The sequence below is a fragment of the Protopterus annectens genome, chromosome 4.part0, assembly GCF_019279795.1.
Source record: "Protopterus annectens isolate FY-2018-M chromosome 4.part0, PAN1.0, whole genome shotgun sequence".
NCBI classification, from domain to species: Eukaryota; Metazoa; Chordata; order Ceratodontiformes; family Protopteridae; genus Protopterus; species Protopterus annectens.
In genome coordinates, this window is record NC_056733.1 from 406,841,186 (window position 1) to 406,865,848 (window position 24,663).

General features: G+C 37.6%; 1 protein-coding gene across 1 annotated transcript in view; it reads right to left on the reverse strand.

Annotated features, from left to right (window-relative positions):
• AACS (acetoacetyl-CoA synthetase) overlaps positions 1-24,663 on the reverse strand; it is a 1,424,505-nt gene that overhangs the window by 421,332 nt on the left and 978,510 nt on the right. The gene's annotated exons all lie outside the window — the stretch shown is intronic.

The following is a 24,663-nucleotide window of genomic DNA, read 5'->3' on the forward strand; positions in this document are numbered from 1 at the left end:
AAAACTGAAAGTGTGATACGGGACCTGGGGACACAGGTGGACAGCAACCTCTCCTTTGATAACCACATTGCCACTGTAGTCAGAAACTCCATCTATGTGGCAGATCTCATTACAAAAGGGTTCTCATCCAGGAAGAAAGAGGTCATAATCCCTCTCTACTTGTCCCTCATTAGACCTATTATAGAATACAATGCCTCATTTGGTATGTACCTCACTGGACACCTACAACAACTGGAAAGGCCACAAAAATACATCGCTAAGAGGATATTAGACCTTAGACACATGCCCTATATGAACAGACTCAAAAAACTCCAGCTATACTCTGTCTCTTATCGCCTACTTAGAGGCGATCTCTGCTTGACCTACAAAGCCATGCCTGACCCAGAGCTGCTAGATATGCTACACCTAAAGAAATCCCAATCCCTCCATGCCACACACTCCAGGGACTTATACCTCATTACCACAATAAACAGAACATGCTGGATGGACAGATTCCTAACCCAGAGACTTCCCATACTCTGGAACAAACTTCCCATTAACGTCAGGCAGAGCACTTCACTGGCCCTCTTTAAGAGAAATCTTGATGAAGGAGTCTGAGGAAGGTGAAGCACAGTTTTACCGAAAGCGCTAAGTAAAATATTTAAGTCTTTATCCGTTTCTTGTTTTTATTGGTTTCCGTTCGCTTTACAGTTTTAAAAGGTTTTTTGTTGTCTTGTTCGGTAAATCTTGATGAGTGGATGGGCAATAGGAAGTTCACCTTGGGGATCACTTCAGTGGCCTTGCTTGATAGGGGCACTGGGAACTAACTTTGGGCGGCATGATGCCAGGGAATCTTCCTGGGCTAGGCTGATATAGGCCCCAGGGCTATCAGCATAGTACACACCTATGAATGTATGAACCATTTTCTGTGTCCTTTTGTCTTGTTTGGTGGTGCTGTTAGGGAAAGGGTTTTTAGTAAAGTAACGTATAGGGATAGAGTTCTGCTTAGGGGCAGGGGTAGAGTTAGAGTTAGTATACATGATCAAGATGGTGCAGGGTACTACCCTCGTGGTCTCAGTGACAATATTAATATTACTAGTGGTTTAAAGCTCAGAGCTTTTCTCAACGTTTCAAAGAATGTTTCTATTTTGTGTTCCATTTTCTGTTTTAATTCCTTACACTGAGCAATGTATTTATGTTGCTGGTTGATCATATGGTTCTCTTCTGTCCCATGATTTTTTTATGTCATGTGACTTCTAGATCACAAAATGTTGGATGATTTCTGAAGAAGTCTTACCTTTTGTCAGACGAAATCACTAAATTGTTTTGGATTAAACTTGTTATCTTTAACTGACCATGTGGTTGGATTTTGTTACAACACAGCAGTTTTTATTTTATTTATTTTTTGTTCTTTGTTTTGTTACTGTGCTTTCCACTTTGTTCTTTGGTTCTTAACTCCAGATTGCTTGTTTAGGCTCTGCATTTTAATAGCATATGTTGTTTTCTTTTGCTCTGTACAATTTTGTCAGTACATGTTAGTTAAAGCAAGAATAATAAATCCTGTAAGCTTTATTCAGACAGAGTAATTCAAAGACTGTGACCCAATTACCTATAACTTCAGTGTGGGTAATATCATAGGATGTCAGAGCAAATGGCGTATGATTTTACTTACTGAACCTGAACTGTCTTATGAAAACTAATATGAATGCTGTGCCTGACAGTTAAAGCAATGGATTAAAACCATAAACTGTTGACAAGCTTTTTCTTGTAGTCCAAGGTTTGATTCATTCATTTGCCTGTTATTTGACTCTGAGTGGCTTATTTGACCAGACAATGCTTTGGGATTTTGGGGAGCCTGGGATTGTCTCCAAGATGGTCTCCTTGACTGCATGCCTTGGTGACTACCTATAAATTTAAAGAATGAATGTATGTTTAAATGGATACAAACGGCTATGTGGGACAATGAAGTTAAAACAGATTTTTTTCTGTACAATACTGCAGCAGGAATACAGGTGTGTTTTAAAGCAGAAATTAGTTATTTCAGCATTCAAACAGCATTATTAAAAGATTGCTATGTGAGTACCTTTAGATTCAAAATAAATGATATCTGGTAGTGGCTCTGAATGTTGGCGCAAATAGCATATGACTACGTATGGAACTTGAACAGTCTTAAGAACAATAATAATGTGAAACTTGGGGAGAGTCTGATGTCTATTAGTTGGTTCAGTGGATTAAAATGATGAGCTGTTGACAGACTTTTTTGTGGTCTGAGGTTAGATTCCCACTATCTTCATCTGCCTACTGCATGACTTGGAACAGGTTACTTGGCCAGACTGTGCCCTGGGGTTTCTGAAAGGCTAGGATGGTTTCCTTAATGGTCTCCCTTACTGCATGCCTGGTGACAACCTATGAATGTAGAGATTAAACGTATATTTAAATGGATGCTGCTATATAATGGCAGGGAGATTAAACTAAAACATTTTTCTGTATAATGTTGTTGGCACACAGTTGCAGTGGAAATATATGTGCTTTGAGCATTCAGATAGAGTTATCAAAGGATTATTACATAGTTACCATTAACTTCACATAAGTAGTGGTTGGGGTGGTTTGGGATGTCAGAGTGGGTGGTATATAATTTTGCTTGTGGAACTCTAACAGTATCAAGAAAGTTGATGTGAGTATTGGGAGAGTTTGAGGTTTGATGACTGGTGCTGTGGATTGAAACTGTGAGCTGTCGATGGGCTGTATCTTGTGGTCCAGGTTTGATTCCCATAACCATTTGCCTGCCTGCTGTGTGACTCAGAGTGGGTTGATTGGTTAGACAGTATTCTTTGGCTTTTGGATAACTGAGATAGTCTCCTCAATGGCATCCTTCACTGAATACATGGTAACTACATATGAGCCTAGAGATTAAGCATATGTTTAAATGGATACAAACTAATACAAGATAATAAGTATCAGAAAAGATTTTTCTTCTTTTTTCTTCACTGTAATTTTTTGTAATATACTTATAAGTAACTTAAATAAATCATTTATTGGATGATATTTTATATATATATATATATATATATATATATATATATATATATATATATATATATATATCTAGGTTTACTGCCATAATGTTGAATGCTAAATTGTTGAAACTGAATTGGTTGAACACACTATATTCAATGATCAAAATGTTGAAATAAAATTAGTCTAAACACACAATGTCGAAATTGTCAAATTTGCCCATTTCTGCACTGTAGTGCGATCTCGGAGTTGATATATTTAAGTAGGGAGGGTGTGGAGGGCACAACTCCCCACATGGGGGGTGTAGGGGGGCATAGCCCCCCTTCAAAATAGTACAGTTGATCTCATTGCTTTTTCAATTAAATGATTGTAGACATTTTGATAATTCAATGTTTTGGGTTGAGATGTTATTTTTCAACCAAATGACTATTAGACATTATGACATTCAACATAATGTCGGTAAACCATATATATATATATATATATATATATATATATATATATATATATATATATATATATATATATATATATACAAATATGGGTATGTTCCACTTCACCTAAAACCCATTTCACCTAAACTCATTTCACTGAGACCAAATCACCTAAATTTCATTTCACCTAAAACTCATTTCACTGACAAGTCGTACTCTAATGCAATTGAAAGGTATATGTCCTTTTCCCCACTGTAGTGCAATCCTGTTGTTAGAATATATATTAAGGGGGGTGTAGCCCCCCCAGTTGTCTTTTACCAAATAATGTAAAACAAAACCAGACAACATGAAACCAAAATAAGTGGGGGGCTACGCCCCCCACCCGCTTTATATATATATATATATATATATATATATATATATATATATATATATATATATATATATATATATATATATATATATATATACTAACTCCAGGATCGCACTACAGTGGGGAAAAGGACATATACCTTTGACTTGCCTTATTGTACTACTTGGCAGTGAAATGAGTTTTAGGTGAAATGAGTTTTCGGTGAAATGGACTTCAGGTGATTTGGTCTCAGTGAAATCATTTTAGGTGAAGTGACATGTACCCATATATATCTATCTATATATATATATATATATATGTGTGTGTGTGTGTGTGTGTGTGTGAGGGCAACCAGTATAGGTTGACGTAAGAGAGTAGTTTGAATGGGATTTCTATTCAAATTATGAACCTTAAGTTCCATGGCAGGGAACTGGTTTACTTGAAATTTAATTATCTTTAAAATTGTTAATTATTTGCATTTTTGTCTATGTCAGATAAAATACATATTTCAGCAATGGCTTTCCTTTTGTTTTTATACAGATATTATTCTAAGGATATTTGTTACCATGGAGATCAGAGCAAAACAATTAGCAGCTGCAATATGTATACAACTGATATAATATGTCTTCTTTAAAATATGTATTTAAATGTAAATGGACACAGCAGTTGCAATAAATGAGGTAGTTTGTATAAATATTTAAAATTCTATAAAATCAAGTGGCTTTCTATCACTAAACTTTTTTGTTAACGAGGATAGCAACAAATTAAATGCAAAGGAATAAAATGCATGGTACTAGTTTTAAAGAAAAGAGAAGGGGTGTGACAGTCTTATGGAGAAATTGTATTATAATGCCTAGGATTATTGCCTTATGCAGTGATGATAAAGGTATGATGTGTATGGTTATTACTGAATATAAAAAAATTATCAATTTCAACAATTGGCTAAGCTTCTGGTGTCATTCAATGGGGAAATAGTGTCTGTCAGCCTGGGATGACATGCTCAATAAGCCACACTGCTTCGCTAGAGACAGCTTGCACCTGTCACCCTTAGGCTTTCGAATTCTGGCCAAGGCACTTGCCACCCCCATAGTGCCTTTTTTAGGCAAGGCTCAAAAGACAAAAACACTGCCATAAATAGCACAAGTAACAAAAAACTGAGGGTAATGCTACTCAATGCCAGAAGTCTAAACCTAAAGCAAATAGAGCCACTACAGTCACTAAAGCCAATAACTCTGCTGGTGAAGCACTATTCTCTTGCGCCATAGCCAAATTATGGAACTCCCTCCCACCCATGATTACCTCCGTACCATCATGCACCCACTTCAAAACTTTACTAAAAGCGTACCTAAAAACATGCTAGCTATGCCCTTGCAACTCCCACTCTAATATCAACCACCCCATCCAACCACTATCTTTCTTTCCACCCCACTAACTACCTTGATTATAGCAAGCTCAGATGCTCATAAGCCTAGTACTTATTATAGAGAAGGAACTTCTTATTGTAATATTTATTAATGTCTGTTATCTACTTCGCAGATAAAGATTCTAGTTGTCTACTGATGTACTATGTTCTTCATCTGTAAATATGTTTGTAATTAATTGCTATGTTAATCAAATTGTTAATCGATATGTAATCCAATGTAACTACTGTCTGTTTATTTTAACTGTGGAGCTTTTTTCCCCGGGCCTCCACTGAAAATGGACCTACATCCAGTCGGACACTCCCAGTTAACAAATGTAAATACATAAATAAATAAATAGTAGATCTGCCACACTTTCATTCTCTGTCATGTCTAACAATGGTACCACTATCTCCCCAGATCAACACACCAAATGTCTAGGGGTTATCATAGACAGTAATCTCAAATTTGACCTACAGGTCAACAAAACCATACAGACCATCAATAAGAAGCTTGGATCACTGTATAGAAACAAGACATTTTTAACCCCACTGGCTCGGACTGCAATTGCCCGGTCACACCTACTCTCTACTCTTTTATATGTCTCGCCTGTACTCTCAAACCTTAACAAATCCGAACTAGGTTAGCTGTTCCATAGCTACAACCATAATGCCGGATTCGCCACTGGCTCCACCTATAAAACCCACCACTGCCAGAACCTGAATCAACTAGAGTGGCTAGAACTGCCCAGCTGAATTCATTTCAATCAGCTCTTAATAGCGTATAAATTCTGTACCACTCTGAGGATACCCCCTCACTTATAAATATTATTAAATCATATAGCAACCTGAGATCCCTATGGTCAGCCAACAAACTACTGGTCCAAACCCACAAAGCAAATAACTCTGCTGGTGGATCCTTGTTTGCCAACTTTGTTGGCAAAACCTGGAATTCGTTGCTAAACTATATAATGCTACAATCCTCCAAAAGTCTCTTAAAAAAACCCTCAAACAGTATCTCGAATTGAACTGGCTTTGCCCATGTACCAACCCTGATTACGTTATAAACTGAAAACATAATCTGTAAATATCAAAACATGCAATTATGTCACCAAGCTCTATATTCAATCTGATGTCTCTTGGTTTTAATTGTGTCTGTCCATGAGAATTGTGAGTCCCTACTAAGGAACACTACTAGGCCATTGTACATAATCACTTTGTTTTATATTTTCTAATGTTATCCAACTTCTTGTGTAATCTATGTAAGTTTGTCTATTTGGAGCTTTTGACCCCAGGCCTCCGCTGAAAATGGACATGTATCCAGTTGGACTATCCCGGTAAACAAATGTAAAATAAAAAATAAAAATAAATAAATAAACCTCAAAATGCACGCACTCGAGGCACTCCTCAGTATGGAGAAAATCGATACATGTGCAGTAACAGAAACCTGGTTTAAGGCTCCAGAGAGCACCCCAGCAATACCAGGCTACAACTCATACCATACATTTCGGCCACATAACCTGGACGGAAATACAAAAGGCAGGGATATATCCATATTCATCAAGGATACCCACACCACCAGGTAAGTGGCACAGCACGATGCTTCAGAGATCATCCACGTGCAACTAACAATGGGCAAAACTGCAATTCAAATTGTTGCTTGCAACAGATCACCCACCATATCCCAGGACCCCCATTCCACATTTTTGGAAACACTGGGAAACATAAAGGTCCTACCAAACACCCTGATATTGAGTGATTTCAATTACCCAAACATTAACTGGGAGAACTACTCAAGTACTAACTCTCTTGCCCATTTCCTAGAATTTATAAACTCAAACGCCCTGGGTCAACTGATCAACACCCCCACCAGAGGTGACAACATATTGGACCTGGTCATCACCAACATGGACGACCGGTGTTCCACACTGGAGGTCAACCCCTCGCTGGCTAGATATGACCATAAACTAATCACTCTGGATATCCACATTCCACCCACAGCTCCGGTCAAATAAACTACCGTGAAATACTTTTCAAAAGCAAACTTCACGTTACTTAAGACTGAGGTGGAAGGTTTCAAAGCCCTCATGCCAAAGGATAACACTGTCCAAGCTGCAAAATCCTTTATTAATGCACTCTACAGACAACTACAATAATGCATGGATTGTGCTATCCCAAGCAAAACCAAGCCTCACTCCTCCATAAACAAGCTAAACAATAGAAGGAGGAAACTAGTGCTGAAAAGAGTAAAATCCCAAGAAGGGAAGACATCCCTGATCAGTATAAGCAAGAAACTACGTTCCCTCATAAAATCATCCAAGGCTAGTTTCGAAAGTAAAATTGTCAAGGACTCCAAAGATAACCACAAGGCATTCTTTATGTCAAGAATACAAGTGGCAATTCTCAGATCTCCTCGGAGTTAGTGCAGAATGGCACAAAATACACTGAACCGACCAGCATCGCCAATATCTTGGCAGACAGGTTCAGTGAACACTTCACCCCCTCTCTCACTCCCAAAAGGGCCCATAACCATACCAAAAGAATGTAGTGCCCCTGAAATCACAGACACTCAGGTTAAAACAGCCCTCTCCAAAGCCAAAAACACAGCATCAATGGGACCGGATGGTGTCCTAAGTTGCGTCCTACATGAATTCAAAGATGAACTAACCCCTCAAATAAACACACTGTTCAAACTCAGCCTCTCCATAGGCTATGTGCCCATACAGTGATGCACAGCAACGGTTATTCTCCTCCACAAAGGTGGAGCCACAACAGACCCCGGGAACTATTACCCTATAAGGCTGACTAGCTTGGTCTGCAAGGCTATGGAGCGCATCATCATGGATCTCATAAACAGAGACATTGGGATCCTCCAAACACTGGATCCTACCCAGTTTGGCTTTGTTCAGGGCAGATCATGCCTCCTAAACATGGTGGACTTCTTTGAGACAGTTACCAAGGCTATAGACGAGGTAAAGGTAGTCCACACAGCCTACCTAGACCTCGCAAAGGCCTTCGACACCATTCCCCATTCAAGTATTATAGACAAGCTCACCAGCCTGAACATAAACCCCTACATCATGAGATGGGTTGCCAACTGGCTCACAGACAGAACCCACATGGTAAGAGTTGCATGAGCTAGGTCTGACTCTAAAATGGTTACAAGTGGCATTCCCCGGGGTGAGGTCCTAGGACCCCTCCTGTTTGGCATATACTTCTCAGAGGTACAGGCAAGCACAGAAGGACTATGGCTGACCAAGTTTGCAGGTGACTGCAAACTAGGGGCCATAAATGACTCTCCAGCGGACACAGACATCTTCCAAAAGGGTCTCACTGAGACAGATATCTGGTGTCAAAACCATGGCCTCAAGCTAAATGCCAAAAAGTGCATAGATATCCCCTTTGGAAAAAACAAAGTACCCACAAACTACCACATAGGTGGTAGCCCCCTAAATATGGAAGACATAATAAGGGATCTGGGACCCAAACAGATAGTAACCTCTCCTTTGATAATCACATTGCCAAAGTAGTTAGAAAATCCTTCTATGTGGCCCACCTAATCACAAAACGGTTTGCATCCAGATCAAAAGAGGTCATTGTGCCCCTCTACGCATCACTCATCAGACCCATCATAGAGTACAACGCCCCATTTGGGATGTACCTTACAAGACACCTGCAACAGCTGGAAAGACCACAGAAGTACCAAACCAAGAGGATCACTGGCCTCAAACAGATGCCCTATGCAGCTCGACTAAAGAAACCCCAGCTGTACTCAGTTGCATACTGCCTACTAAGAGGTGATCTCTGCCTGACGTACAAGGCCATGTCCAACCCAGAATTGATGGACATGCTCCACCTAAAGAAAATCATATCCACACACTCTAGGGATCTAAACCTCACCACAACAATAAATAGGATGTGCTGGAGGGATAGATTCCTGTCCCAGAGACTTCCCATGCTTTGGAACAAGATTCCAATCTACATTAGGCAGAGCTCCTCACTAACACTCTTCAAGAGAAACCTTGACTAGTGGATGGGAAACAGAAAGTTTACCCCGGGGATCACTTCAATGGCTCTGCTGGACAGAGGCACAGGGAACTAATCTAAAGGGGTGGCGAAAGCCCACACATTCTGGCTAGGCTTATAAATGCCTTCGGGCAGATAGCCTAGTACCTACCTATGAACATTAACCTTATCAAAAATGTACTGAATTCTGTAACATGGAGCTAAATTCTCTAAGAAGTCTAGGGACATTTTAAAACTGTCACTTCACTGAGAGACCCTTGCCGAATCAAGTGCAATTGACAGCTCTTAATGGAAAGGAAGGAACTTCCAATATAAATCTCTTCCCCTCTGCCTGCAATAGGAAGATCGATTTATTTAAATAGTTTCCTTATTTTTTCTGGGTGTAAGTAACAGCTCAATTATGTTTTTTGTTTTATTACTAGTCATCATCTTCTTTCAGCTATTCCCATTAGGGGTCGCCACAGTGGATCATCTGTTTCCATTTCTTCCTGTCCTCTGCATCTTGCTCTGTCACACCAACCACCGGCATGACCTCTCTCACCACATCCATAAACCTTATCTTAAGCCTTCCTCTTTTCCTGTTACCTGGTAGCTTCATCCTTAGCATCTTCTTCCCAATATACTCAGCATCGCTCCTCAGCACATGTCCAAACCAACGTAATCTTGCCTCCCTGGCTTTGTCTCCAAACCTTCCAACCTGGGCTGACCCTCTAATATACTTATTCCTAATCCTGTCCACCCTTATATCATACCCAGTGCAAATCTTAACATCTTTAACTCTGTCACATCCAGCTCTAACTCCTGCCTTTTTGTCAATGAGACTGTCTCCAACCCATATAACATAGCTGGTCTCACTACCCTCTTGTATACCTTCCCTTTCACTCTTACTGGTACTCGTCTGTCACAAATCACTTCTGACACTCTTCTTCACTCACTCTATCCTGCCTGTACTCTCTTCTTCACCTCTCTTCCACACTCACCATTACTCTGAACTATTGATCCCAAGTATTGAAACTCATCCACCTTCGCCATCTCTACTCCTTGCAAACTCACCATTCCTCTATCTTCCCTCTCATTCACATGCATATATTGCATCTTAGTCCTGCTGACGTTCATTCCTCTTCTCTCTAGAGCATATCTCCATCTCTCCAGGGTCTCCTCCACCTGTTCCCTACTCTCACTACAGATCACAATGTCATCTGCAAACATCATAGTCCACGGGGACCCCTGTCTGATCTCGTCTGTCAACCTGTCCATCACCATTGCAAATAAGAAAGGGATCAGAGCTGATCCTTAATGTAATCCCACCTCCACCTTAAATGCATCTGTCACTCCCACCGCAGACCTCACTGCTGTCACACTACTCTCGTACATATCCTGTACCACTCTTACATACTTCTCTGACGCTCCTGACTTCCTCATACAATACCACAACTCCTCTCTAGGCACCCTGTCATATGCTTTCTCTAAGTCTACAAAAACACAATGCAACTCCTTCTGACCTTCTCTGTACTTCTCCATCAACACTCGCAAACATTGCATCTGTTGTGCTCTTTCCCAGCATGAAACCATACTGCTGATCACTAACCATCACGTCCCTTCTTAACCTAGCTTCCACTACTCTTTCCCATAACTTCATGCTGTGACTGATCAATTTAATCCCTCTGTGGTTACTACAGCTCTGCACATCACCCTTATTCTTAAAAATCGGTACCAAAACACTTTTTTCCATTCCTCAGGCATCCTCTCACTTTCCAAAATTTCATTAAACAATCTGGTTAAAAACTTCACTGCCATTTCACCTAAACACCTCCATGCTTCCACAGGTATGTCATCTGGACCAACAGCCTTTCCATTCTTCATCCTCTTCATAGCTATTCTTACTTCCTCCTTGCCAATCCATTGCACTTCATGATTCACTGTCCCCACATCATCCAACCGTCTCTCCCTCTCATTCTCTTCATTCATCAACCCATCAAAGTACTCTTTCCATCTGCTCAACACACTCTCCTCACTTGTAAGTATGTTTCCCTCATTATCTTTCATCACCTTTACCTACTGCACATCTTTCCTAGTTCGGTTCCTCTGTCTAGCCAATTGGTACAGGTCTTTTTCTCCCTCCTTAGTGTCCAACCTTTTATACAACTCTTCATATGCCTTATCCTTCGCCACCACTCTCTTTGCCCTGCACCTCATCTCCTTATACTCCTGTCTACTTTCTTTATCTCTCTGACAATCCCACTTCTTCTTTGTCAACCTCTTTCTCTGTATACTCTCCTGTACTTCCTCATTCCACCACCATGTCTCCTTGTCATCCTTCCTCTGTCCAGATATCATACCAAGCACCTTTCTAGCCATCTCCTTTACTAGCTCACTGTAGTTACCCAGCTATTTGGTAACTCTTCACTGCCACCCAGTGCCTGTCTTAACTCTTCTTTGAACTCCACCTCACAATCACCCTTTTTCAATTTCCACCATTTGATCCTTGGTGCTGCCCTCATACTCCTCCTCCTCCTCTTCTTGATCACCAATGTCATCTTATAAACCACCATCCTATGCTGCCTAACTACACTTTCACCAATCACCACTTTACAGTCTCCAATCTCCTTCAAACTGGTCCTCCTACATAAGATATAATCCACCTATGTGCATCTTCCTCCACTCTTGTATGTCACCCTATGCTCCTCCCTCTTGTTAATATACGTATACACCACAGCCATGTCCATCCTTTTCACAAAATCGACTACCATCTGACCTTCTGCATTCTTTTGCTTAACACCATACCTACCCATCACTTCCTCATCCCCTCTGTTCCCTTCACCAACATGCCCATTGAAATCTGCTCCAATGACCACTCTCTCACCCTTGGGTACAGTCATCACCACTTCATCCAACTCACTCCAAAATTTTTCTTTCTCATCCATAGTACACCCAACTTGTGGAACTAATGCACTAACAACATTCATCATTACACCATCAATTTCCAGCTTCATAAACATAATTCTATCCAACACTATTTTCACCTCCAAAACACTCTTAGCATACTGTTCCTTCAGGATAACTCCTTCGCCATTTCTCCTCCCATCCACACCATGATAAAACAATTTGAACCCACTTCCGATACACCTAGCCTTACTCCCCTTCCATCTGGTCTCTTGCACACACAATATACCAACCTTCCTTCTGTCCATCATATCGGCTAGCTCTCTCCCTATACCAGTCATACTGCCAACATTCAAAGTTCTGACCCTCACTACCACAGTCCTACCCTTTCTCCTCTCTTCCTGCCTTCGGCCATGCCTTCCCCCTCCACTCCTCCTTCAGCCAACAGTACTAGTAACAACTGATTTACTCCTTACTATATCTACAACAATATTACTGTAACTTAAGAATGTACTGAAAATTATCTCTATTCCACAGTCCATGCAGTACAATGATTTTTTGGGGGGAGGGGAGGGGTTACTGAATATTTTAGGAAGTTCTATATCACTTGCATTAGTCATATAACTAATGCATTTTTTAAACTGTTCTCAAATTCAACAGCAAGCTATTAAGCTATTCTCTGTTCCTTGCTCTAGAATCAGCAATTTCTCTTTGAGGCACTCTTGCCTTTGTGCATTTTTAGTTAGTTATATGGCTAGTTGCACTGCATGAACTGTGGAATAGAGATAATTTTCAGTACATTCTTTGACTGTGCCAGTATCGTAGAGTCAGGTTTGCCAAATTAGTGCTTTGCTGTAATTTAACAAATCTAGAAATGACTAGAATGCCAGGAAATTACAGAAAAAACATGACGCAAGACAGGTGTTCCTCAGAAAGAAATAGTTACGCAAACCTAAGTTACAGTAGTATTGTGTTGTAGACAGTGTAAGGGGTAAATCAATTGTTACTGGTAATAAAACAAATCAAAATAAACAAGCAGTTTTTGCTACTTGTACCCAGAAAAAAATAATAAAACTATTTAAATAAATAAATAGAGCTTCCTACTGCAGAAAGAGGGGAAGAGATTAATATTGGAAGTCCCTTCCTTTCCATTATGAGCTGTCAATTGCACTTCATTTTGCAAGGGTCTCTTAATGCAGTGATAGTTTTAACACCTCTGCAGTAACTTGGAGGAGGGGACTGTCAATCTCTCTTGGACTACAAAAGAAAACCCCGAAGAAAGGCTTGCAATTTAGCTACTTTTCTTGCTGTAGCAGGATAACTTCTAAGTATAGTATAAAACAATCTCAAGCTCTGAGCCAAACATAAAAGATGGAGATTAGGGACAGAAAAGAAACAGTCCTTTTACAGAAGGTATAGAAGATGAGAGTGATGCACACAAATCCCATTATATGTCAATGGCATGGGAATTCATAGTTACTTCCTTATGTCTGGCATGAGTCATACAAAGCATTATGGGAAAGAGAATAGGTTGAGGAAGAACAAGATCACATTGATACATCAAGCCCATTTGGCATATTGTGGAAAACTGGCTAAAATTACAAATAAATCACTTAGAATGATTTTGAGGTAATAAAATTGGTCAGGAAACAAACAAAGAGTGAAAAAGAATATTTTTGTATTAGTTTTAGGGTTGAGTTTTCCTTTAAGGATGTGGTAAGAGAAGACATGCAGGTGGTTGGTGTGATAGAGAAAGATGCAGAGGACAGGAAGAAATGGAAACAGATGATCCACTGTGGAGACCCCTAATGGGAACAGCCAAAAGAAAAAGAAGAAGAAGTTTTCCTTTAATAACTTTTCTGAAATAAATTCTATTTTTCACTCATTACTCTTAAATATTTGATGCACAGTCAAAAATGGATATGGAATATATTTCAAACTATTTTGTTTCTAAAACAGGCAAGGTTAAGATGATAATGTCCTTTATAAGATCACAAAGCAATTCTTCTGCAGCAATGATAAATCCAAAAATGATTTTTATATACTGTCAGCCTATATAAGAAAGGTAAAATATTTTTAAAAAGTGGTTTCTACTAGAAATAGACCAGCTACTAGACTTCAATAATAATGGGAAGTGTCTGATTGATCCAATGGACTCATTATAAGTATATTTATATTGCAAAATCTCTACTTATTATAAAAAGAGAAAGTAATAGGATAAAGACGCATTGGAATTGCAATGAAATATATACAAAAAGTTAAAAATAAAAAAAAAGAGAAAAATATCTATTATCACAAATTAAAAAAAATGAATACAGAATTCATTAGCTTCTCGTTACAAGGTTTCCATTAGTTTAGAAAAAGTTTAAATACTCTTATTGTCTGACTCCTACAGGCTTATGTAAGGTCTTAAATCAAAAATGATAGCAACAGCAAAACACAAAAATTACATCTATCTCTCCTAGTAATAATAAATATACAGACGTGTGAAATTTTGGATTATTTTAGAGTGTTTTTTTAACAATGCACAAAACAGTAGCTTAGAAAATAGAAACAGTACTGATACCTTTCTGAATAAGAATATACAAAAATATATATTCAGATCAAATAAATTTAATAGAAAAACTGTTTATATCACAGAAATAAAGGAGCAAATTAATTGGTTGGAGGAAAATAAAGTTCCAGGTAATGATGGCATCAATTCTGAACTATATAAAATATTACCTTACAATATTTTAACTGTTTTATAGTGTTTTATATGAATTATCCACAGAAAGTAAAGCTACATTCAACATACCTTTATTTATTTACCCCTAATTAAAACAAGATAATGATCCATCTCTATGAAGACCTGTTTCATTACTGAAAATTGATTACAAAATTATGTCAATCCTTGCAAAAAGATTAAAAATATATACTACCTATATTAATAGAGGAAGGCCAGACTGGCTTTATATTAAATAGGGAAACACTGGATATCATCAAAATAATAATTACTTCAACTGATTATGCTAATAGCAATAAATAAGAACTATAGTTAAACAGTCTGGATCTAGACAAAGTCTTGATTTAATAAACTAGCATTATTTAACTAACATTTTAGAAATATACAGCTTTCCAAGAAATGTTATCATAGGTTCATAGATTAGTATTAAGCTAACTGCCCTGAGCCACTTTAAGACTAGCCAATTACCCCACATGAGAATCAAACCCTGCACCCTTTGGCTGTAAGGTAAACACATCTTAACTATTATGCCACCTACTGCCATCACTTATTAATCTTTTTCAAAATTCATTCTTATATGTTAAAATAAGACATTTTAAGTCTCATTAAGCAAGGTCACAAAATAAGGCTGCCCCTTGTCCATTTTACATATTTATTTTGCACTGGCTATTGAGCCTCTAGCCAATTACATACAAATTAACAGTGATGCAGTAGAATTTATTTTCATCAGTGTACTTCCAAAATTCAGTTATCTGCTGACAATATACTGTTAGCAATAGGTAACACTGACATTAACGTTCTTTAATAAAAATAAAAAAGTTCATTAAATATTTTGAATTGAGGTCAAGTCTAAGGCTATATCAGAAAAAAAAATAACACTATACTAAGTAACAAAGAATCAAACTATTTTATAAAAACTAATAATGAATTTAAGTCAGATTGTAAAGAGAATAAATATTTAGGGGTTACACCTGCATCAGTTGAAATAAATAGTAACAAATTATAAACATATTTTAGGTACTATTACATCAATAATAAATACATAGAATATTGTTCTTTTCTATCTAAGATAGGTTGATTTAAATTAAAATGGTTATCTTACTAGGAAATGTTATACATTATACAAACATATTTTTTTCCTTCCAAGGAACACATTAAACAGTTTAACATCATTTGTTTGATTGTACTTACAGCACCCCAACAGGCCTAGAAAAGCTTTATTGTATCATAAAGAGAATGAAATGATAGTGGAATAAGATTTCCTACAGTTATTAAAACAACAGCTTTATGGTTAAATTCTGATTATTCAGATACATGGGGGAAATTTGAATGAATGCATTTGGTTAAATAAAGAAAAAGTATCACTATACAGCATATACAAATTTTGAATATTATTTTTAATAATAATATGAAGCAATTGTTAAATTTATTTAAAAATGCCAATAATCCAACAGATTTTACTTACATAAATATATTAGAAATATGTTTTTAATTTTATAAAAGCACCAAAAAATAAAAGCATGGTGTTTCATATTATTTCATGTAGCATTTACACAACAATGTACAGATAGCATTGTTTTTAAGTTCAGACTAAGCTTAAAAATAGGGATTTGATTTATTTTTGAAAAATTATACCAAAGTGTTTAACACACTGACTATTTATAGGTAAATATGATTTGGATAGAGAAAACTGCCTTACAGTACAAATCAATATACAGTTCTTAAGCTCTAAATTTGACTTAATGTCAAATCAAAAAAGACAAAAGTCAAGAAACTGCAAAGGTGAGGCTCCAGCACAACAACTTCAAAGCAATCAAATGTATATCCAAAATATCGAATTTTCTCCAAAAACAAATCAAGGATCTGAATTCCACTCGGCTGCAACACAGTTTTATTGGTACACAAGCGCTTTCACAAACAGCTTCTTCATGTGTATAACAACCATTAAAACACACACACACCCCTTATATACTACTTAAAATCAGTCACATGACTCTAATTGACAGTTTTAAAGAAATATATACATTCTATATTGGTTCCTCTTATCAAAACTTACAAAATCTAAAAATACATATAAAACTATTACTATTAAAAACTTATATGAAGAATATGTTAAAATATATATATATATATATATATATATATATATATATATATATATATATATATATATATATATATATAAGTGTGGGTGAGAATCAACACTTTATCTATTCAAAGGTCTCTTTTTCAACACTGGTCTTATGGGGACAGAATCATTCAGTCCATGTCCTGAACTAGCACTTAATCTAATAATCCATTCGGCTTCCTTTTCCTCAGTCCTTGCTTTAATATCACCCCCTCTTATATCAATGAATGTTCTACATAAGACAACAAATTTAAAAACATGTTGATCATTAGTGGCTGACACATGCTTAGCTAATGCATTAAAATTACTTTTTTTCTTTATGTGTTACAGATGTTCCCTTATTCTATCTTTTAAAGGGCGATCTGATTTCCCTACGTAAAATTTATGGCATGTCTGGCAAATAGCCAGATATACTACATGTGCTGTATCACATCTTGCACTAGCTCACAGGTCAAAAATCTCCCCTTATTCAGGGTGTCTGAGTTTTGTATCCTTGGAAATAAAACTACAAAAATGGCACTTACCACAAGGTTTAGTGTCCTTTTCATTTTCCCTGCCTTTCAATTCTCTGTCTATACAAAATCTTCTTTTCAAATTCTTCTTATTTTTGAAACAGAATTGTGGTCTTATACCTACCATCTCTTTAATTTTACAATCTGTAGTTAATATGTTACAGTGTTCATTTATAATATTGGTATACAATCCAACACCCCTGGAATAGCTTAAGCACATTCTTAAATTATTATAAGCCACATTCTCTTTTCTACTTACAGATTGCTTTGAGAAGTATGGTTTGGCTTGTTCTCCCTTTCACTCATGACTTCTTCCATACTTTTGATTGCCATACTATTGTCATAACCTCTCTCTAATAATTCTTTCCCTGTCAAGTCTATTTGCTTCTCATAATCTTCAGTTTTTACACTCAGTCTTGAAGCTCTTAAGAACTGGTTCTGTGCTACATTTCTAAGTTTAAAATTGGGGTGCATACTATCCCTAGTTAACAATTTGTTAGCATGGCATGCCTTCCTGTACATCCTTGTGCTAATTCTGCCCGCACTATCCCTCTCTACATAGATGGCCAAGATATTAATACCTATATTGGAAAAATCCATAGTAAAATTAAGAAACTCTGTAGAATTATTAATGAATTCCAAGAATTCATATAGCTGTCTTTCGGTCCCTCTCCATAAAAGAAAGAGATCGTCTACAAAGCTTTTATAAAACATAATCATTTTATCATATTTTCCTTTTATAACATATTCCATTTTCCATTTGGACATAACTGCATTGGCATAATGATTGGCACAAGGAGTATCCATTGCCACTCCATTCTTTTGTCTATATATATTTTCCCTGAATACAAAAATATTGTTTTCAAGGACCAATTTTAATAATCTCTGTATTATTTCTATGGTTCTACTTCCCTATTCCCCACAGCACCAGTGTAATGATAGGGCAGTATTCATAATCTCACCCTATGCCCCACAGCACCAGTGTAATGATAGGGCAGTATTCATAATCTCACCCTATGCCCCACAGCACCAGTGTAATGATAGGGTAGTATTCATAATCTCACCCTATGCCCCATAGCACCAGTGTAATGATAGGGCAGTATTCATAATCTCACCCTATGCCCCACAGCACCAGTGTAATGATAGGGCAGTATTCATAATCTCACCCTATGCCCCACAGCACCAGTATAATGATAGGGCAGTATTCATAATCTCAGGCTATGCCCCACAGCACCAGTGTAATAATAGGGCAGTATTCATAATCTCAGGCTATGCCCCACAGCACCAGTGTAATGATAGGGCAGTATTCATAATCTCACCCTATGCCCCACAGCACCAGTGTAATGATAGGGCAGTATTCATAATCTCACCCTATGCCCCACAGCACCAGTGTAATGATAGGGCAGTATTCTTAATCTCACCCTATGCCCCACAGCACCAGTGTAATGATAGGGCAGTATTCATAATCTCACCCTATGCCCCACAGCACCAGTGTAATGATAGGGCAGTATTCATAATCTCACCCTATGCCCCACAGCACCAGTGTAATGATAGGGCAGTATTCATAATCTCACCCTATGCCCCACAGCACCAGTGTAATGATAGGGCAGTATTCATAATCTCACGCTATGCCCCACAGCACCAGTGTAATGATAGGGCAGTATTCATAATCTCACCCTATGCCCCACAGCACCAGTGTAATGATAGGGCAGTATTCATAATCTCACTATGCCCCACAGCACCAGTGTAATGATAGGGCAGTATTCATAATCTCACCCTATGCCCCACAGCACCAGTGTAATGATAGGGCAGTATTCATAATCTCACCCTATGCACCACAGCACCAGTGTAATGATAGGGCAGTATTCATAATCACACCCTATGCCCCACAGTGGGTTGTGATAACAAGGAAAAGAGTGCATTCAGACAGCAGTTGTAGGACCTACTAGGTAAAGTGGGACAACATGAATTGATGTTGATGATGGGGGACTTGAATACACATATTAGGACAGACAGAACAGGATATGAGGACTGCCTGGGTCCATACGGGTGGAGCAACAGGAATAAAGAAGGAAAAGTAATTCTAGACTTCTGTCTGGCAATTGGCTTGATACTAGCCAACACATGGTTCAGAAAGAGAGACAGTCACAAGATCACATACAAGAGTAGCCAACATGCAACTCAGGTAGACTTCCTCCTAGAAAGGAAAAGGCACTGGGTAGAATCCATGATTGCAAATTCATCCCCAGTGAAAGCGTCAGCCCACAGCATAAACTACTGGTGGCCACAATCAGCTGCAAGCAGTGGTCAGAGAAGGCTCTAAGGTCAACAGATACCAGGCTGAAAACCTGGAAGTTGACTAGAGAGAAAGTACAACAGTTCAAGGAATTATTCAGGGCTTTAGCACCCAAAGAAGAAGAGGAAACAGGTGGAGTTGAAGAACAATGGCAGCACCTCAAAACATTTCTGATACCAACTGAATTCGGTATAACTGTAAACAGTGATACTACATCTAATGTGACAAAGAAATATTGTTGAGATACATTTGCTTCATTGGTAAATTCAAATAAATCTCTGAGGAAGTGTTCAGTATCTTTCAAGATATGCTTAGATTTATATATCAAAGCTTTCCGATTTTTCTTTGTAATTTATAATTACACCGAATTGCAGATAGATAAAACTTATTTTTCGCTATTTTTAAAAGAGTTTTCATTTGTACCAGTCGTGACTCTTAGTTTAGAAGACATTTTGATAGATATAAAGCTTTTTACTAGGAGTTTAAATTTGGAGCATTTATTTAAGAACAAACCCAAGGAATTGAATAGGAATAAGGCTTTGACTAGGAGAAGCACCTACAATCCCCCATTACATCAAGACATACATAATTTTGAAGTATGTCTTACTGGATTAGTCAGAATGAATTATTATAGTAATAGGAACAACCACTCCAATTTGTCTATGGATGAAAACAGATTATTAACACAGTTAAGGAATGATGAAAAAATACGTATAATGAAACCTGACAAAGGGGGAGGTGTGGTGCTGATGGAGTAGTGGGAATATACAGCCAAAATGTTACAAATTATTGACAATGTTACACGTTATTCTTTAGTATCAAAAAATTAAGTGAATATTTCCTGTAGGAGAATTGACCTCATTTTAGAAGATAATCTTATGCAAGGGTTTATTGATATGGACCTTTATCAATACCTTAATGTTAATAATCCAATTATTCCAGCTATATTTGGGATCCCCAAGGTACATAAAGGGATTCAAAATCCACCTATGAGACCAATTGTTACTTCTAAAGGCTCTAAAACACAACCTATGGCCATTTATGTTGATGAGAAAATTAAGAGGTTTCTCAAGAACTATGAACATATACTTATCGACTCCTGGGATTTTTTGGAAAAAATAGGAAAATCAGAATTTTTGCCGGAAGCTATCTTTTTAACAATAGATGTAAAAGATTTGTTCTTAGTTATTCCTCATGATGTGGGAATGAACTGGTTTAAACAAATGATTACTGAATTTGGCTTTTTAACAGCTGATGAATATACTCTGGTATTGGAAAATATGGAGCTAGTTTTAAAATATAACTACATATTTTTTCAGGGTGATATATATACCATCAGTTGCATGGTGTGGCTATGGGTTCTGCGTGTGCTCCCCTATATGCTAACATAGTCATGTTATATTGGGAGAAGCATTACATATTTGGAACATTGTTTTCACAATATATCCGGGAATATTACAGATTCCTGGATGATATATTTATTGTTTGGGAGGGGAGTGAAGAAATGATTCCAAAATTTATGGAATATTTGAACCAAACTACAACATTTTCGGAGTTTACATATAAGAGTGACAGTATAGAAGCTAACTATTTAGATGTCACAATTTCAAAAGATAGAGATAACAAAAAATACAAATCCAAAATATACTGTAAGGACTGCTTCTCCAATTCATATCTGCATTATGACAGTGACCATCTGTCCTTGTTCAAGAACAATATTATTAAAGGACAGATGGTTCGTATATCTTGAATGACGTCTGATGAGGAAGAATTTTTGAAAGAAATAAATTTTGTTCATGAGTTATTTAGAGATAGGGGATATCCTGATAGAATAATTGACCCAATAAAAGAAGCTATTATTCAAGGTTGGGGTGATACTTACAAACCATTGTTGAACAATGGATTAATGTCAAGGACTAGAGATGAAAGTACTGGACTGTCCAAAAAACAAAACAAAACAATAAAGTCAATCCATATTTAATACTTACATACAGTAATAATATAGTATGGTTGAAGAAATGTATTAATACAGTGTGGAATATTTTTAAAAAGATACCATCTAATGTGGATTGTTTTTCTAGACCCTTAAGAATTAGTTATAGAAGAAATAGGAATTTAAAAGAAATATATGAACAAAAGAAAGAAGGAACACCTAGAGGAACAACTAATAGAGTTGGTACATTTAAATGTGGTAGATGTAAGCAATGTACATTTATGGCTGGTACTAAAGAATTATGCATTGCTAGTATAAAATACTCAATGAAAACCAAGAAATATTTAAGTTGTTACACTAAGGTGTGGTTTACCTTGCCTACTGCATCAAATGTTGGGCATATTACGTAGGCAAGACGGAGAGATTCCTTAGACAAAGAATCTATGAACATATTAGAGATATAGTTAAAATGAATGAGCATAATGCCCTATATAGAAATAAATTGAACTGTCAGCAAGCGGAGTTTAGGTTTTGGGTATTGGAAGAAGTTTTATTGGATGAAAGAGGGGGTGGTTGGGAAACAAAATTGGAGTTTCGAGAATTAATTTGGCAATTGAGGTTAGATGCTATACATTTTCCTGGCCTCAATGACCATTTATCTATCACCCCTGTTCTTAAATTGTAAGCTTTAGACCCTAAAAGACATTAAATTAATATAGGGGGTACAATATAATAATAATAATAATAATAATAATAATAATAATAATACACATTAACATAAAATAAAGTAAAATAATATAAAATTAATTTCACATAGATGATACTATGGTTACGTAGGTATTTTATGCATTTCATGATTTTAGGACAGTATATTTATTTATTATTTTTTTAATATATATACATTTTTTCTATATATTTTTTATACATATTTTTCATGACTTCCATATATAATAATAAATAACATATATTTATTTTTACAATAAATAACAATGAGCAATATATGTTTTTAGCTTTTAGGAAGTATATTTAAGTAATGGTATAGAAACATAGACAGGATGTGACATACTGGGCCAGATTCAGGAAGCCTCCGTATAAGAGTTATAACTCTTACACGGAGGCTGCAGTTAAACGGTGTGATGTCAGCATGTCATGCATATGCATGAGGTGCATGAGGCATGCTGAATCACACTGTAACTCTTACACGGTCCGTGTAAGAGAGTAGGGGGTGTGTCCGTAGGCTAAGCCCTGCATGCGAACACGCCCCCGTAAGTGTATAATGGCTGAAAGTAAACAGCCACGAGAGAGGCCATGGAAATGTAAACAAACACACCACACAACACATTCCCCCACAGACCATCAGTGTACAAAGTGAACAGAGGCTATAAAATGAAAATAAAAACTGTTTTATTTTTTTTAATCCCCGTAAATGTGTGCTACTGTGTGCTGTCTTGTGGTGTGCTACTAAGCGCAACTGCAGTTAGCAATCAGTGGAAAAGGATATGAGAACTATATATGCAAAGTAAGCCAAGAAGAAATAGCTTAGCGGTAGAGTTGCCGGCTTAAGAGTAGGCAGGCAGGGTTCGAGCCCACACAACAACCTTTTTTTTGTAAATAAGCACTAAAAAAGCCCCTGACAGTATTGTCCAAATGTAAAAGTATACCCTTTTGTAAAATGGAATGAAATGGAGCATACATATTGAAGTAACACAATAATAAAAATAATTAGAAATGTACCGATAGCTAAGCTGCTGTGAGACACAGTGCCCGTAGCTGCGTAGTGTTTAAAAAGCTGCAATCGGTATGCCCGTTGCTAAGCACCGGTTTAACAGGCTGAAACTGTTTGCAACTAGCTGTGCTTAGCTTAACATGTGTGTCACTAGCCAGTTAAGGTTTATCGCAGCGCACACCGTTTGCGCGCCGCTCCCACAAGCTAACTGCCAGTGCACATGCGTTACCAACGCGCAAACAAGCGCAGACCTGCTTTTAAGTGCTTAAAAGTGCTTATGGCATGTTTGATTGACAGGTCCTCAACTCATTTCTGTCAGGAAAATTAAAAATCAGTGGTTAGATTCGAACCCAGGATACCATGCACTAGAGTCAAGGTACTAAACCACTAAGCCATGACAGCAATACCTAGAAATGCAGAAATAGCATATATATGGGATAAAATACAGAATGGAGCATGATAAAGCATTTTCAGTGAAGTAGATACAATTCCAAAATGGCCAATCAGAGAAATGTGCGGGAAAAGCAGCATATATAAGCCCCATAGGCGGGAATACACACCATAACCGATTGTAGAACAGACCTGCAGTCAGAATGAGTGGAGTAGGTGAGGGACGTTGCTTTCGAGCACAGCATTGGGGCATTGAGGAGTCCAGATACATGGTCTGGCTCCTTGTCCATCATCACGAGGCTCAACTCATGCAGGGCCAGGTCTCATGGGGAACGTACAGGGCAGAGGCATGGGACCAGTTGGCTCGTGATCTGACCAGTGCTACTGGCATTCCACGCACTGGTGAGCAGGTCCGTCACCACCATGCGGACCTGAAGCGGCGTAAGCAAGACCAGTTGACCCAATGGATACAGGAGGCCCAGGATATGCCCAACGCCCCACTACTGAGTAAGTTACATTTTACTCATGTATGTAAGGATTTCAACTAGCTGATACCATGGAGATGTGTAGTCCAATATTACTTCCTTTGTATTACAGCTGCAGGTGTCCGCTCTACGAACCGTGAGAGCATGACCGTAGACTGGCGGCTGCGCCACCATGCAGGTTAGTAACCCCATCTAGTACTTGTAAATAAATATTATAGTGTAGCATGTATCAGAACACTGCAGTGTATTGATTAAAAGCAATCTAATGTGCAAGCAAGAATTGAAAGTTTGCAGGTATGGCTGCAACAAGTTCATCAGTATGCAAGTGTGACTGGAAAAATAATTTATAGAAATAAATAGTGCTATAATACAGATGTCCC